The following is a 13,482-nucleotide window of genomic DNA, read 5'->3' as shown; positions in this document are numbered from 1 at the left end:
GGGAAGTCCCAATCTGTTCCGCAGAGGTTGCCCGAGGTGTCTCAAAATGACCACCGGGACAGCGTGGCTAAGCTGGCTCAGAGACTTTTTTGGGACCGGTGAGGCTAGGTCATGCCTGGCACAGTGAGGGAGCAAGCTGGGGGGCCTGGAGTAGTTTGGGAGTGGGTCCAGAGCCCCGTGGTCACTGGGGGGGCTGCCATCCCACAGAGAGCCGGGCCCTGGTCGGCACGCAACAAAACTGCGCCATCCCGAGACTGAAGTGCCGGGCCTGCACCTACATCATCAGTACTGAGATACTGCGGTTCGGGCAGTGAGCGCATGTCTGAGCATGCACCAGATATTGAGCACTGTGACATCCCTCACTGAAAAAGCCAGTGATCGTGCCCTCCGCCAAGCTGGGGGGCTTTGCGAGTACCCCCCTCACTGAAAGGAGCTGACACAGGTGAGCGGAGGAGCCAGGAGGAGACGCGGGTGGGCATTTTGTTTTGGCACGGCGCCAGAGTGCCAGAGCGATGCCTGCCTCTCCCTCTAGAGCTGATGGTCGCTGCTCCTGCTGGACTGCGGGAGCTCTGTTAAGGCCCCATACAAAACATTGGGAGAGAATCACCTAAAACATTGGCCTGGCAGAGGGTGGTCTTTCCTGAGAACCCTGAAGTGGAGGTCCTGAGGATTCCAGGTGAGGGGGGTCATAGACCCAGAACATGAAAGACAGAGGCCAAAACTGACGACAAATAAATATATATATTTATTTTTTAAACACAATTAAAGTGACTTTACTCTAAAAGGGGAGAACGTAACCCTTAAACAACGTTCACTTGACATAGCTTGAAGCTAAAGATACTGTGAGGCGCACCACAAAAACAAAACGAACCCCAAGAACAGATTTTTTTTTTTAAACTGCCTGGATAAGACACTGACATGGCTCCAAAATCTACAAAACTCCAGAAACCCAGGGAAATGGCGGGGATCTTTCAGCGACGTGGCACGCAGCGAGAAATGGCTGAACAGAGCGGTCTTCCCGGGGCAACATTGCAGATATAGTCTGAATCGGAGGGGGATCAAGATCCAGACCAAGGTATCACTAAAAAGGATCTAGACATCTTACTAGACAGCCTAATACACAGAATGACAGCCACATTTCAAACTGAGCTGCAGAAAGCCGTGTCTGAGCTCAAACAAGAAATGGCGGTGATCAGTGCAAGAACATCAGTGCTGGAGGAAAAAACGGAGGACGCCATGAGATGGCAGACACATAAAGAAGAGACTTGGGCTGGGATGACTGAGGGCTTCTTGCAGCTACAAGAATCAATGTAAGACCTGGAAAACAGAGAACACAGACAGAATCTGCAAATCAGAAATATACCAGAGACTGTGACCAGGGAAGAGCTTCTGGAATACCCTAAAAGACTTTAAATCACTAGTCCCCAATCTAACAAAAGACAGGGGTGCTCAATGCTACATCCAATTGCCAAAACATATATGGTAATAAGTATAAAGTTTAAATACTTAAATAATAATAATTACTTGGTTATTTAGTTAAACCCTATGGCCAAAGCGTCGTAAGCCTGCATACCAAACGTCAAGGTATAACCAAAAATGCAGGTCCTACACTACACTGTGAACCCTTCCCTTTGCCGCTGTATGAGGGGAAAGAACCATAGTAGGTCCTGTTCTTGCAGCAAAGTGAAAAGACCTCCCAAGTTAAAAAGGTGAGGAGGAGTGAGCTCTGGGGGGAGGTGCCACCTACCTCCATACAACTGTTACCAGTCAATTTGTCAATTGGATGTAGCATTGGGCACCCCTGTCTTTTGTTGTATATATTTGCCACGCTCAGTAGCACTCTTTTTTGACATAAATATATATTCATGATGTGGTGGGTGTAGGAGTTTGAGCTATCTGGGAATGTGTGTTAATCACTAGTCCCCAATCTGACAGAACAGGAAATGCATATGGATAGAGCTCACAGAGTCCTGGGTCCAAAGCAAACTGATCCTGGGAGAAGAAGAGACGTAATAATAAGATGCAACCATTTCACTACAAAACAGCAGATAATCGATGCAAGCAGAAACAAAGGAATAGTAGCGTTTGAAGAGACGCAATTGCAAATCTTTAATAGTCTTGCAAGATCTACCATCTTAAAAAGAAGGATGATGCAACCTCTGACGAGTCTGCTAAGGGAAAAGGGGATCAAATATAGATTGGGATTTCCCTTCGAGTTATCAGTCCTCAAAGATAATAGACAGATACACATCAAATCAATGGAGGAAGCGGATCCATTCCTGAAGATACTTGGCGTAAGTTGGCCACAACAGAACAGAGGACCTGGAGAAAGAGGAAGGAATTGTGGACCCCGCCCGAGAGTGGAAGATGGAGGGACCCCATCGTTAGAACGCCAGCAGAAATAAACTGATGACATTGAGACTCGGTCTTCCCCTCTCCCCCCTCCCCCTCCCGTTTCCCTTTTCTTCTTTGTCCTTTCTCATCAGGCCTATAATCTACTATAGACGCCGAGATTCAGAGGTTGTTCCCCAAGGAGACTGGCAGGGGGAATGGGAGCTATTTTCAAAACCTAGTAAAAGTCAGGTTTCCACACACAACGGAGGGGGAGTGGAGGGATCAGGGTTTACCTGAATCCAGTGGGGGGGGGGGGGGGCGTGTTGGCAGGGCAAAAAGGGACCCTTCTAGGGGTAACAGCTGGGAAAAAGAGAGTAGAAGAAAAAGACAAATTATATGAATAAGGTGGATGTTCTCCTGTTAATAACAGGCTCCTGCGTTTTTTGAGACGTTCAGTTCAATATGTTCGATTGGTTAAATGGTTTTCAGGATTGTTTGGTTAATCTCTGACACAGGTCAATACCATCCTCAAAATTAAAAGACTAGTTTAGCTGACATACAGTAGGTCAATATAAGAAAAGATGGTAAATCTCAAGAACTAAAAGACTAGTTCAGATAGCTACAGGTTAAAATAAAGTTCACATAAACAAAGTTTGGGTTAATAACAAGTTAAATATAGATTAGATGATGAGGAGGGGGTGGGACTAGATATCGTTAGAACAACCATCACAAGGTCTAGAATAGGACCTATCGGGACCCACCCCCACCATAATAATAGACTTTATAAAAGTGATATTAGATGCGCCACACTGGTTAAAGGCGGCAAAATTCTTCCATTTCTGGAGAAGGTTGGCCCCTCTAGCGAGACATTGTCTCGAAAATCCAGACCGTACAGATTCTGGAAGTTAATTAAAACCGAGGTGTCAAACCCAATACACTCCATTACCCCCCACCCCCCCATTTCCATCCACCCTCCTAATTTATTATTTATCCCTAAGACCGGCACAAATGCACACAATTCTTGATACAGCTCAAACAAAGCTTTAAAAAAAAAAACAGCCCGAGCAAGCCCACCCAAAATCTCTAATAGCTAACCAAACACAAATAAAAATGATATCCCTTAATGTGAAGGGATTTTATATATATATATATATATATATATAGATAGATAGATAGATAGATATATATATATATATATATATATATATATATATATATATATATATATATATATATATATATATATATATATATATATATAGATATATATAGATAGATATATATAGATAAGCTCCTTACCAGGTAACTCCAGGATCCCATGATCACGAGGCAAGAAAGAGACAGCACACTCAGGAAGTACAAAAAAGCGTGTATTCAGAAGAGAAACTGGCACAAAAACCCGACGTTTCGGTCCTTGACACAGGACCTTTCTCAAGGGAGGGCTCAAGAGAGAAAGGTCCTGTGTCAAGGACCGAAACGTCGGGTTTTTGTGCCAGTTTCTCTTCTGAATACACGCTTTTTTGTACTTCCTGAGTGTGCTGTCTCTTTCTTGCCTCGTGATCCTGGGATCCTGGAGTTACCTGGTAAGGAGCTTATCTATGCATTATCTATGCATTCAACCTGTATGGGACAAGCACCTACTTTCAGTTTATGTGTGTGCCATCTGCCTATTTCTATATATATATATTATATATATACTGTACAGGCATACCCCGCTTTAACATACGCAATGGGACCGGAGCTTGTATGTAAAGTGAAAATGTACTTAAAGTGAAGCACGACCTTTTTTCCACTTTACAGTGCATGTACTGTACTGCAAACATCATATATGTGCATAACTGATGTAAAGAATGCATTTGTAACCAAAATAAATACAGTAGGCTTTATTGAAAGAAAATTTTTAATGTCAGCTGATTTTTTTTTCTTACTAGTGCTGGCAGATGCAAAATGGATGAACAGAAAATTAGGTAAAAATTATGTAGGAAGGATGAAAGAGAGGGCATATCTTCTACTGTACAGTATTTTTACTGTAACACAAAACAAAAAGCGATAAACAGCACTCAAAATTGGAACAACAAATAACTAAATGCCAGGTGCAGCAGGAACAAGGAGAACCCTAATTCCAGCAGTTATAGCAGTAACCAAATATCAACCAATGTTCCAGCATTCACTGACTACCAAAAAATTGTCAACCAGGACATAAGCCAAAAATGAGAATAATTTAATGCATACACAAGATAACAATAACTTAGAGAGATGTCACACAAACGAACTCTAGGATATACGTGGTATGGGGAAAGAACACGGGGTAAGGGGTGAGAGAGACAATAGACAGGGTGTGGGGGAAAAACAATGGGGGGAGGGTAAATTAAGGGGGCAACGTTTCGAAGTGGATACCCCTTCTTCAGGCCCTTATCCCTCTTTCCCCAACCAATAATCAATCAAATCCCACAATCAAAGATAATGTGATGCACAGCAAAACAGAGCAACAGCTCAAAGTAGCTAGAGTCCAGAACCAGCAAGAGTTCCAATCCACTGAACAGCAAACAGAAAATCAAACCATATGATCCTTGGCAGCAACAAATTCTCTCTAATTCCTGCTGTGTGGGGCTATTATGAAGATTAAGTAGAGTCATCAAGGGCTGACGCTTTCTTGCGGGCGATTTCGATGGACTACTTGAAGTAGAAATAATAATAGGAGTAGGGCTTGGGGCTGATGTCGATGCTCGAGGTGGACTTTCAGTGGATGTTGATGGTCTGGGAGATTGACTGGCTGCTGTTGATCTTTTAGGAAAGTAGGTGTCTAAGGAGGTTTGACGTGTAGCTCTTTTCTTTTCTCTGTATATTTCTTTGTAACAGGCATAGCCCCCCGAAATGATTGCATTGACTTTGGAACTTCTTTCAAAGTCCCTGTCATGCTTTTCAAAAAGAGCCATGGCGCTATCAAGATGACGGAAAGCTTCAAAGAGAATTTTTGAAGATAGGCCTTCAGGCTGTTCGATGGTCTCAACCTCATCCTGCACATCATCTTCTTCTCTCTCCTCTTCAAGTTCCAGAAGATCTTCATTGCTGAGGGGCTCAGAATGGGACGCCAGAAGTTCAGCAACATCTTCTGCCTCCACTTCCAGCTCTAACTGCCTTGCCATCTCTACAATATTTTCTGTAACATTATCTTCAGAATCAGAATCGTCAAAGCCTTCAAAATCGTCAACTAAGTGTGGGCATAATTTTTTCCAGGCCCCTTTCATTGTTGTTTCCTTTATGTCTTTCCATGCATCTCTTACGGTTTTGATGCAATCCAAGATATTGTAGCTTTTCCAGAATTTCTTTAGGACTTCTTGCCCTGTTCCCTCTTCACTGTCTATTGCAGCAATACACTTACTGAATGTTCTTTTTAAGTAGTTCAGCTTAAAGGTGGCTATAACACATTGGTCCACGGGCTGCAGTAGTGAGGTGGTATTCGGTGGTAGGAATTCCACTCGAATGTTAGGGTTCAGCTCATTTAACGATCGAGGGTGGCCAGGAGCATTGTCTACATGAAGCAAAATTCTGAAAGGGATATTGTTGTCCCTGCAATAGGCTTTCACCTCAGGTAAAAAGCAGGTATCAAACCAGTCTTCGAAAAGGGCTGCAGTCACCCATGCTTTTCTATTAGACCTCCAATGCACTGGAAGTCTACATTTAACATAGTTCTTTAAAGCTCTAGGGTTTTGCCAGCGGTAAATTAGCATAGGTTTTAGCTTTAAGGTACCAGAATCATTGCCACCTAACAGAAGGGTTATTCTATCTTTAGCTGCTTTGTAGCCAGGCATTGTTTTCTCCTCTCTTGCAATGAAGGTTCTTGCAGGCATCTTCTTCCAGAACAGACCAGTCTCATCCACATTAAAAATTTGATCTTTTAGGTAGCCTTCGTCATCAATTATTTTGGCAAGGTCACGTGGATAGCTTTCTGCAGCCTCAGTATCAGCAGCCGCTGCCTCTCCTTGCACTTTGATGTTATGTATGTTAGCCCTCTTCTTGAACCTATCAAACCATCCACGGCTTGCAACAAATTCTGCATCCTTCGCTGCCTCACCTTTCTTAGCCTTCAGGTCATTGAATAGGCTTAAGGCTTTACTTTGAATAATTGCCTGGTTTATAGGAACATTGCGTGCCGTCTGATTTTCTATCCAAATTATTAAGAGTCTCTCCATGTCTGCAACAACGCTATCCCTTTTTCTAATTGTTGTTGTGTTAATTGGCGTAGCACTCTTAATTTCTGCAATGATTTTGTCTTTACTCTTCATGACAGTATTAACTGTCGTACGATGGAAGCCTAGCCTTCGACCGATCTCAGCTTGAGAAACACCTTCATCATACATTTTAATAATTTTAAGCTTCATATCTAAAGTAATCGATTTACGAGTTTTCTTTGCATCTGCCATTACGTGGAATAAAATATACTGTACAGGAAAAAAAACTGATTACCACTTGGCAAGCTTGCAGCCTAGGTGGAACTATGAGGTGTTATAAATCCTGATTGTGCTTACCAAAATAGAAGAAAGGGCATGAATGTGGGGTTCATTTATTTCACTTGACTTTTTATTTGTGAGTTTGGTGTTTTACAGTACAGGAACTGCTGTTTCCCTATTGGCTCAGGTGAATTGGTGAGTCATAACTATGGTGGTCTGTAGGGGCAGCCTCAGCGCAACAAATGGGAGCAAGAAAGGAGGGGAGAGGGGAGCAAGCAAGGAGGGGAGAGGAGCGCACGCAGGACAGTACTGCATGGCCCTCCCCCTCCCATCTGTCCCCATTCCTCCTCCCCTCTGCACTCCCGAGTTGAGTCTGTGCCATCCCCTGCTCCCCCTCCCCGCTCCTCCCCCCTACAATTCTTCTCCGTTGGAGAAGACAGAAGGAGGGGGAGTCAATTAAGAGGTGCGCACGCGCTGCCCCCTGCACTCCCCCCTCCTTCCTCCACTTCTGCTCAGTTGGAGAAGACAGAAGGAGGGGGAGTATATTAACAGGTGCGCACGCAGCCACAGCCGTGCACGCGCGCCGCCCCCTGCACTCCCCCCTCCTTCCTCCACTTCTGCTCCGTTGGAGAAGACAGGAGGGGGAGCATATTAACAGGTGCGCACGCAGCCACAGCAGTGCACGCGCGCCGCCCCCTGCACTCCCCCCTCCTTCCTCCACTTCTGCTCCGTTGGAGAAGACAGAAGGAGGGGGAGCATATTAACAGGTGCGCACGCAGCCACAGCCGTGCACGCGCGCCGCCCCCTGCACTCCCCCCTCCTTCCTCCACTTCTGCTCCGTTGGAGAAGACAGAAGGAGGGGGAGCATATTAACAGGTGCGCACGCAGCCACAGCCGTGCACGCGCGCCGCCCCCTGCACTCCCCCCTCCTTCCTCCACTTCTGCTCCGTTGGAGAAGACAGAAGGAGGGGGAGCATATTAACAGGTGCGCACGCAGCCACAGCAGTGCACGCGCGCCGCCCCCTGCACTCCCCCCTCCTTCCTCCACTTCTGCTCCGTTGGAGAAGACAGAAGGAGGGGGAGCATATTAACAGGTGCGCACGCAGCCACAGCCGTGCACGCGCGCCGCCCCCTGCACTCCCCCCTCCTTCCTCCACTTCTGCTCCGTTGGAGGAGACAGAAGGAGGGGGAGCATATTAACAGGTGCGCACGCAGCCACAGCCGTGCACGCGCGCCGCCCCCTGCACTCCCCCCTCCTTCCTCCACTTCTGCTCCGTTGGAGGAGACAGAAGGAGGGGGAGTATATTAAAAAATGCGCACGCAGCCACAGCCGTGCACGCGCGCCGCCCCCTGCACTCCCCCCTCCTCTCCCGCTCCGTGTGAGAAGGCAGAAGGAGCTTCAAGGAGGGGGAGACATTGAAGATGTGCGCACGCAACCTGCAGCCGTGCGCGCGCCGCGCCCTGCACTCCCCCCTCCTCTCCCGCTCCGTGAGAGAAGAATGAAGGAGCTTCAAGGAGGTGAGTTAATGCAGAGGTGCGCACGCCGCCGCAAGCGCACGCCACCGTGCACGCGCCCCGCCCCCTGGTGTCCGTACTCGCGAAGCACTGAGTACGTACACAGGGGTATGGTGCAGTTAAAAAAAAGTGTACGTACTTGCGAGTGTACGTAAAACGGGTGTATGTAAAACGGGGTATGCCTGTATATATACAGTGTTCGACAAACCTGTACATTTGCACGCCCCGGGCGAGTGGATTTAACATCTTGGCGAGCTCCTATTGGCCCAAGCAGCACGTGTGGTACTAGGAGGCGAGTAGATTTTTTTGTTAGGCGAGTAGATTTTTTGGTGATTTGTCGACCACTGTATACATATATATATATAGCAAATGGAAATATTACTGTATGCTCATTTGCATGTTTTAGACAGGTCTGCAACCCCGCCTTTCACCATTATCACCCAGCACACAGCACTTCCACTGCAGCAGGGGATTCTGGGAAATGTCATGCAAATGAGCACACAGTGCCACTTTTTGCTTCAAAACCATTTTAAACATGGTTCCCTATAGGCTTAAACTTGCTGCATGGTCACAGCTTTGAGCACAGCCAGGGTTAAGATGCATAGCCAGTAAACCCACCCACAGACAGCCGTTTCAACCTTAATGGGTCTCATCAGTGTGGGGTTGGTTACACTGGCTATGCAAAAATGAAGCAATGAGGATGGGTTTTACCATACTGTACTTAGTTAAGTTATGGTGAGTAAAAAAAGTGACAAAAACCCTCCACAGCAAGGCATATAGCAAATGGAAATATTACTGTATGCTCATTTGCATGTCTTAGACAGGTCCGCAACCCCGCCTTTCACCATTATCACCCAGCACACAGCACTTCCATACACAGCAGCGGGCGTGCAGCTTAAGCTCCGCTGCCAGCCCAGGTGAATCTGTTACTGACAGACAGTCTCCAACCGGGATCGGTTTGGTGCAAATAGTTTTAACTGCTGAGGTAATTAGTTTCATCTTAAGGAAGGGGTGATGTGGGATAGGTGCTGTTTTTGCAAATAACCTTGTTATATCATGTCCTGTCAGAATTTAGACACATTTCCAATTATAAAATAAACACACACAAATCAGAAACCCTAAATTTTTCCCTCCCTAAATATGAAGTCAAATTACTCCAACCAAATTGTAATTACAAATGGAAATAAATTTATATAAAATATCTAGGAATAAATATTATTAAAAAAATACCAATCTCTTTACACCCATAACTACCCCAACTTAATAACACAAATCAAGAAGGATTTAATGTCATGGAATAATTACCAGATATCCTGGTTGGGACGTATAGCCTCACTAAAGATGAATATACTCCCGCGGCTGTTATATTACTTTCAGACGTTGCCAATAACAGTTCCACAATCAGTGATAAAAGGTCTACAAAATAACGTACTGTATTCAGGTTTATATGGCAAAATAAACCCCAAAGAGTTGCAAGATCAGTGCTTCTAGCACCGAAAGATGGTGGACGTCTAGCAGTACCAGATCTTCAAAAATACTACCAAGCAGCTTATATCAAACAGATAGTCATGTGGCATTCAGCCCCACATATCCACAAATGGGTGGATATAGAAACCCACCTATCGAGCCCAACATCACTCTCTGCTTTATTATTGAAACACAAAGAGGGAAGAGACAAGAAGCCAGAACTCAGTCAAACTATGCTATTCACACTAAAAAATATAGCATAAGGCTAACTCCGTATACACACTCCTCTCCTCCCCATCAAAATTAACTCCATTACATGGAAACCCAGATTTCGCCCCAGGCATCCCCGCAAAAGTATTTAAGACATGGAAAAGGGTGGGGTTGTTGGACGTGGGTGATGTCCTCTTTATAAAACGGTACAATCTAGATAGTTTAGAAATATATAGAGTCATACAGGTCAAACAACTAATCAAACAAATATCCCAGACGGGCCCTTTCCGTCAATGCAGAAACTTCGAAAATGTATGTATAAGGTCATATCAGAAAGGACTCATTTCAACTACATAGCGAGAATTAGAGACTCCGGTCACGACGGGTCAATCGTAAACACACAAATATATGGATAAATGGGAAACTGACCTTCAGAGGGAAATAACAGCGGAGGAGTGGTCTGATATTTGGGAAAATGCTTCTAAGACCTCGATTTGAGCACAAATCAGGGAAAATATATATAAGGTCCTTTTTGGTTGGTACCTGACCCCCCCAAAAATTTAGCAAAATATACCCCGGAAGCTCTGATAGATGCTGGAGAAACTCCGGAGGAGTAGGAGACCTAATCCACATCTGGTGGTCTTGCCCTAAAATAACCAGATTCTGGAGAGATATCAATAGCCTAATAGAGGAAACAATAGAAATTGATATAACATTGATATAAAAAATCCTGCCAGCGCGCCAAGTCGCAACAGTCCAATCGGGTAGGGGGATTTCTGTTTGTTTTTTTCGGCACGAGCAGGAGAATTGATTCAAAACCACTTGCGCTGCTGGGCAGGTCGTCAGCGGTCAAAATCCTGTTGACCGGGCGACCGGATTTGTCGACCACTGCATATATACATACTGTATGTGTTTGTGTGTGTAAACATTGCATTTTATTAAACACTATGATATAGATATATATCTATTTCATAGTGTTTAATAAAATGCAATGTTTTGTATGGGGAAGAATCAGTAACACAAGTGCCGACTCATTGTTCCCTAAAATAAACCTTTAAACAATTGTATTAAAAAATTAACACAGTTCTGGAATTCACTGGATGATATTGGTGTAACGGTGTTTTCCCTGGGCCCTTCTGATCCTGACCCATATGTAAGAAAATCCCCCAATTACATGGATGTGTATGTGTGGTGCACCTGCTGGCTTACAGGACTCCTGAGTCTCCCGCTGGGTGTTACGGGGAATATCAACATGACAGGCGTCTGAGGTAGTGTGCTCTGAGTCCTACTCACATATGGTACAGCGCCTCCACCCCATCAGGACCCCTGTGGCTGCAGGGAGGAGTATCTGACGGGGAACTCCTTCTTGGTGCACACTCCTGCTGAAGAACTCCACACTCACACAGAAGGGATCTTTTGAACCAAGGCATCTTTAATGACATCTTCATTGGCAGACTGCCCCTCATCGCGGCCGACACTTAGCCGCTCATTTCGTTGGAGTACTCCATGCAGAAGGTTCCTCCTATCTTAATTGAGTTGTCCTCCACCTCTCAGTTAAGGGAGATCCACCAGCTGTGCCAGGTCCCTGGACACAGTGTGTGCTCAGCTTGCACTTAAGTATCTGACAGGCAGACTTGCACTGCTGCAGACACTTCACTCAGGAACATAAGAACAGAATCACCCTAACTTTAGGCAGTTCTGTGTCTTATATAGCCTCCAGAAAAGACCCACCTCTGTGTCACTAACAGTGGACACAAAGCATGTTGTCACTTCCTTTGCTACATATGACACCTCACCAGGGTTTGAGGGCAAACCTCCATGATAGTTACTGGCAACCCTGCCTGCTTACCAGGATTACTGCCAGCATGAGAGAGATCTGTACACCAATTTTACACATGGCTACATTCTCCCCCTGGTGAAACCCAACTTCCCGGCTGGGATCTAAATTTGCGGAACCTTCCTTCAGGTAGCACTGCAAAACACATCAATACACGTTAGAATAGAAATACATTATCACAGAACATATTTTACATCAGAAACATAATCACATAACAGTCACATCCTGACCTGCAGGACGGTACTGCTCCTAAGGAGAATCTATTTCAGTAATAGTGCCTAGGGTCTGGTTTCTGCACCTCCCTCCCATTGGCATCTTTCACTGTAATGCTGTAAGACCTGGGCAGCCCATTCTCTGGTCTATACTCCATCTTATGCATGAAGATGTTGCGCCCAACACTCCATACTCTCATAAGATAAGATATCCTCTCCTCAGTCTTATACGGTGCGTAACCACCTGATTTGGACATAATATAATCTTCCAGTCTCCCTCAACCAGGTATCCCTGTTATCCTCGATCTCTTGCATGAGAGGTTCCGGTACATACGGATATTCTAGACCATGCGATTTTTTTGTACCGGGCAACTATTGCTCTCTCAGCCCTGCTGATGCGGATCAATTTCTTATTACCTGCCCTGCCTGGCAACACCCACGACAATGGTTCGTCCGGATCAACCAAATCATGTAGTATGGATGACCCTCGGGGAGTAACTAGACACTTTTGTATATCGTACCATCTTTTCCTCAATTCTTCTAAGCGCTCCTCATCTGAGAACTCACCTATATCCCTCCAGTGGTCAACTATGTCACTCCTTATTAGTATGAACCCCGTATGGTCCAACCAGGCCTCATACCCCTCAAACATAGGAGCCCACCATCTGGTTTCTTTTTCTTCTGCCTGCTCTGTTACTGTAACTGGCATCTCACTTTCCTCCGGTTCTCCCCCTGAAGAAATTCCGGATGTCCCTGTGGACCTAGAATTGGACCCAAGGTGTTTAGCCCTACATCTTACATTGGCATTACAATCAGTGTCACTCGTACAGGATGACATTTCACGCAAAAGCATTTCCCTCCCTGACCCCGCATCGGAAGTAAAACAATCCCCCAGTCCAGATTTGACCCAGTCCGTTCATTGGAGGTATCCCGGGACTCCCCAGACAACCCTTGGCGCGATAGGGACCCGGATGAGGAGGTGACAGGGGCAGGGGGTTGAGCTATGGCCGGGGGCAGGGCAAAAGGCACAGCATACGGCCTATGCGGTACTATGACCCGCAGCTTCACGATACTTCGGCCGGTACCAACGGGTTGGGGTTCAGGCTCACGCGTCTCCTGGTTCCCAGGCTTCCGCAGGGCCTGCCAGCTCTTGCTCTTCCCAGCTCCAGACGACCTGGTACAGCACGGCGGTCGCTAGGGCGCGGCCATATTCCATCCGGTTCCGCAGTGTCCGCCGGAAGTGACGTCATCAATCTCGCGGGACGAGGCGCCGCCATCTTGGGTTAGTTTCCCCCCCGGAACCTCTTCCTCCAGAACGACATCCGCCGCCGGAAGTGATGGTTCGACTTGCAGCTCCGCTTGGGCCTGGGCTAGGCCTTCCGTCTTTGACGCCGCCATCGGATCCTGTGGAGGGCAAGGAGGTGTCTCACCGCTCCGTCGGCTGGCGATGGGATCT

The 13,482-nt window shown here is 46.1% G+C and overlaps 1 protein-coding gene across 3 annotated transcripts in view; it reads left to right on the top strand.

The window, feature by feature from the left end:
* LOC142496888 (uromodulin-like) overlaps positions 1-13,482 on the top strand; it is a 198,489-nt gene that overhangs the window by 142,237 nt on the left and 42,770 nt on the right. The window lies entirely within an intron of this gene.

This window comes from Ascaphus truei, chromosome 6, assembly GCF_040206685.1.
Source record: "Ascaphus truei isolate aAscTru1 chromosome 6, aAscTru1.hap1, whole genome shotgun sequence".
In the NCBI taxonomy this organism is placed as follows: Eukaryota; Metazoa; Chordata; class Amphibia; order Anura; family Ascaphidae; genus Ascaphus; species Ascaphus truei.
The sequence above is the reverse complement of the archived record's forward strand: the minus strand, read 5'-3'. Positions and strand labels throughout refer to the sequence as shown.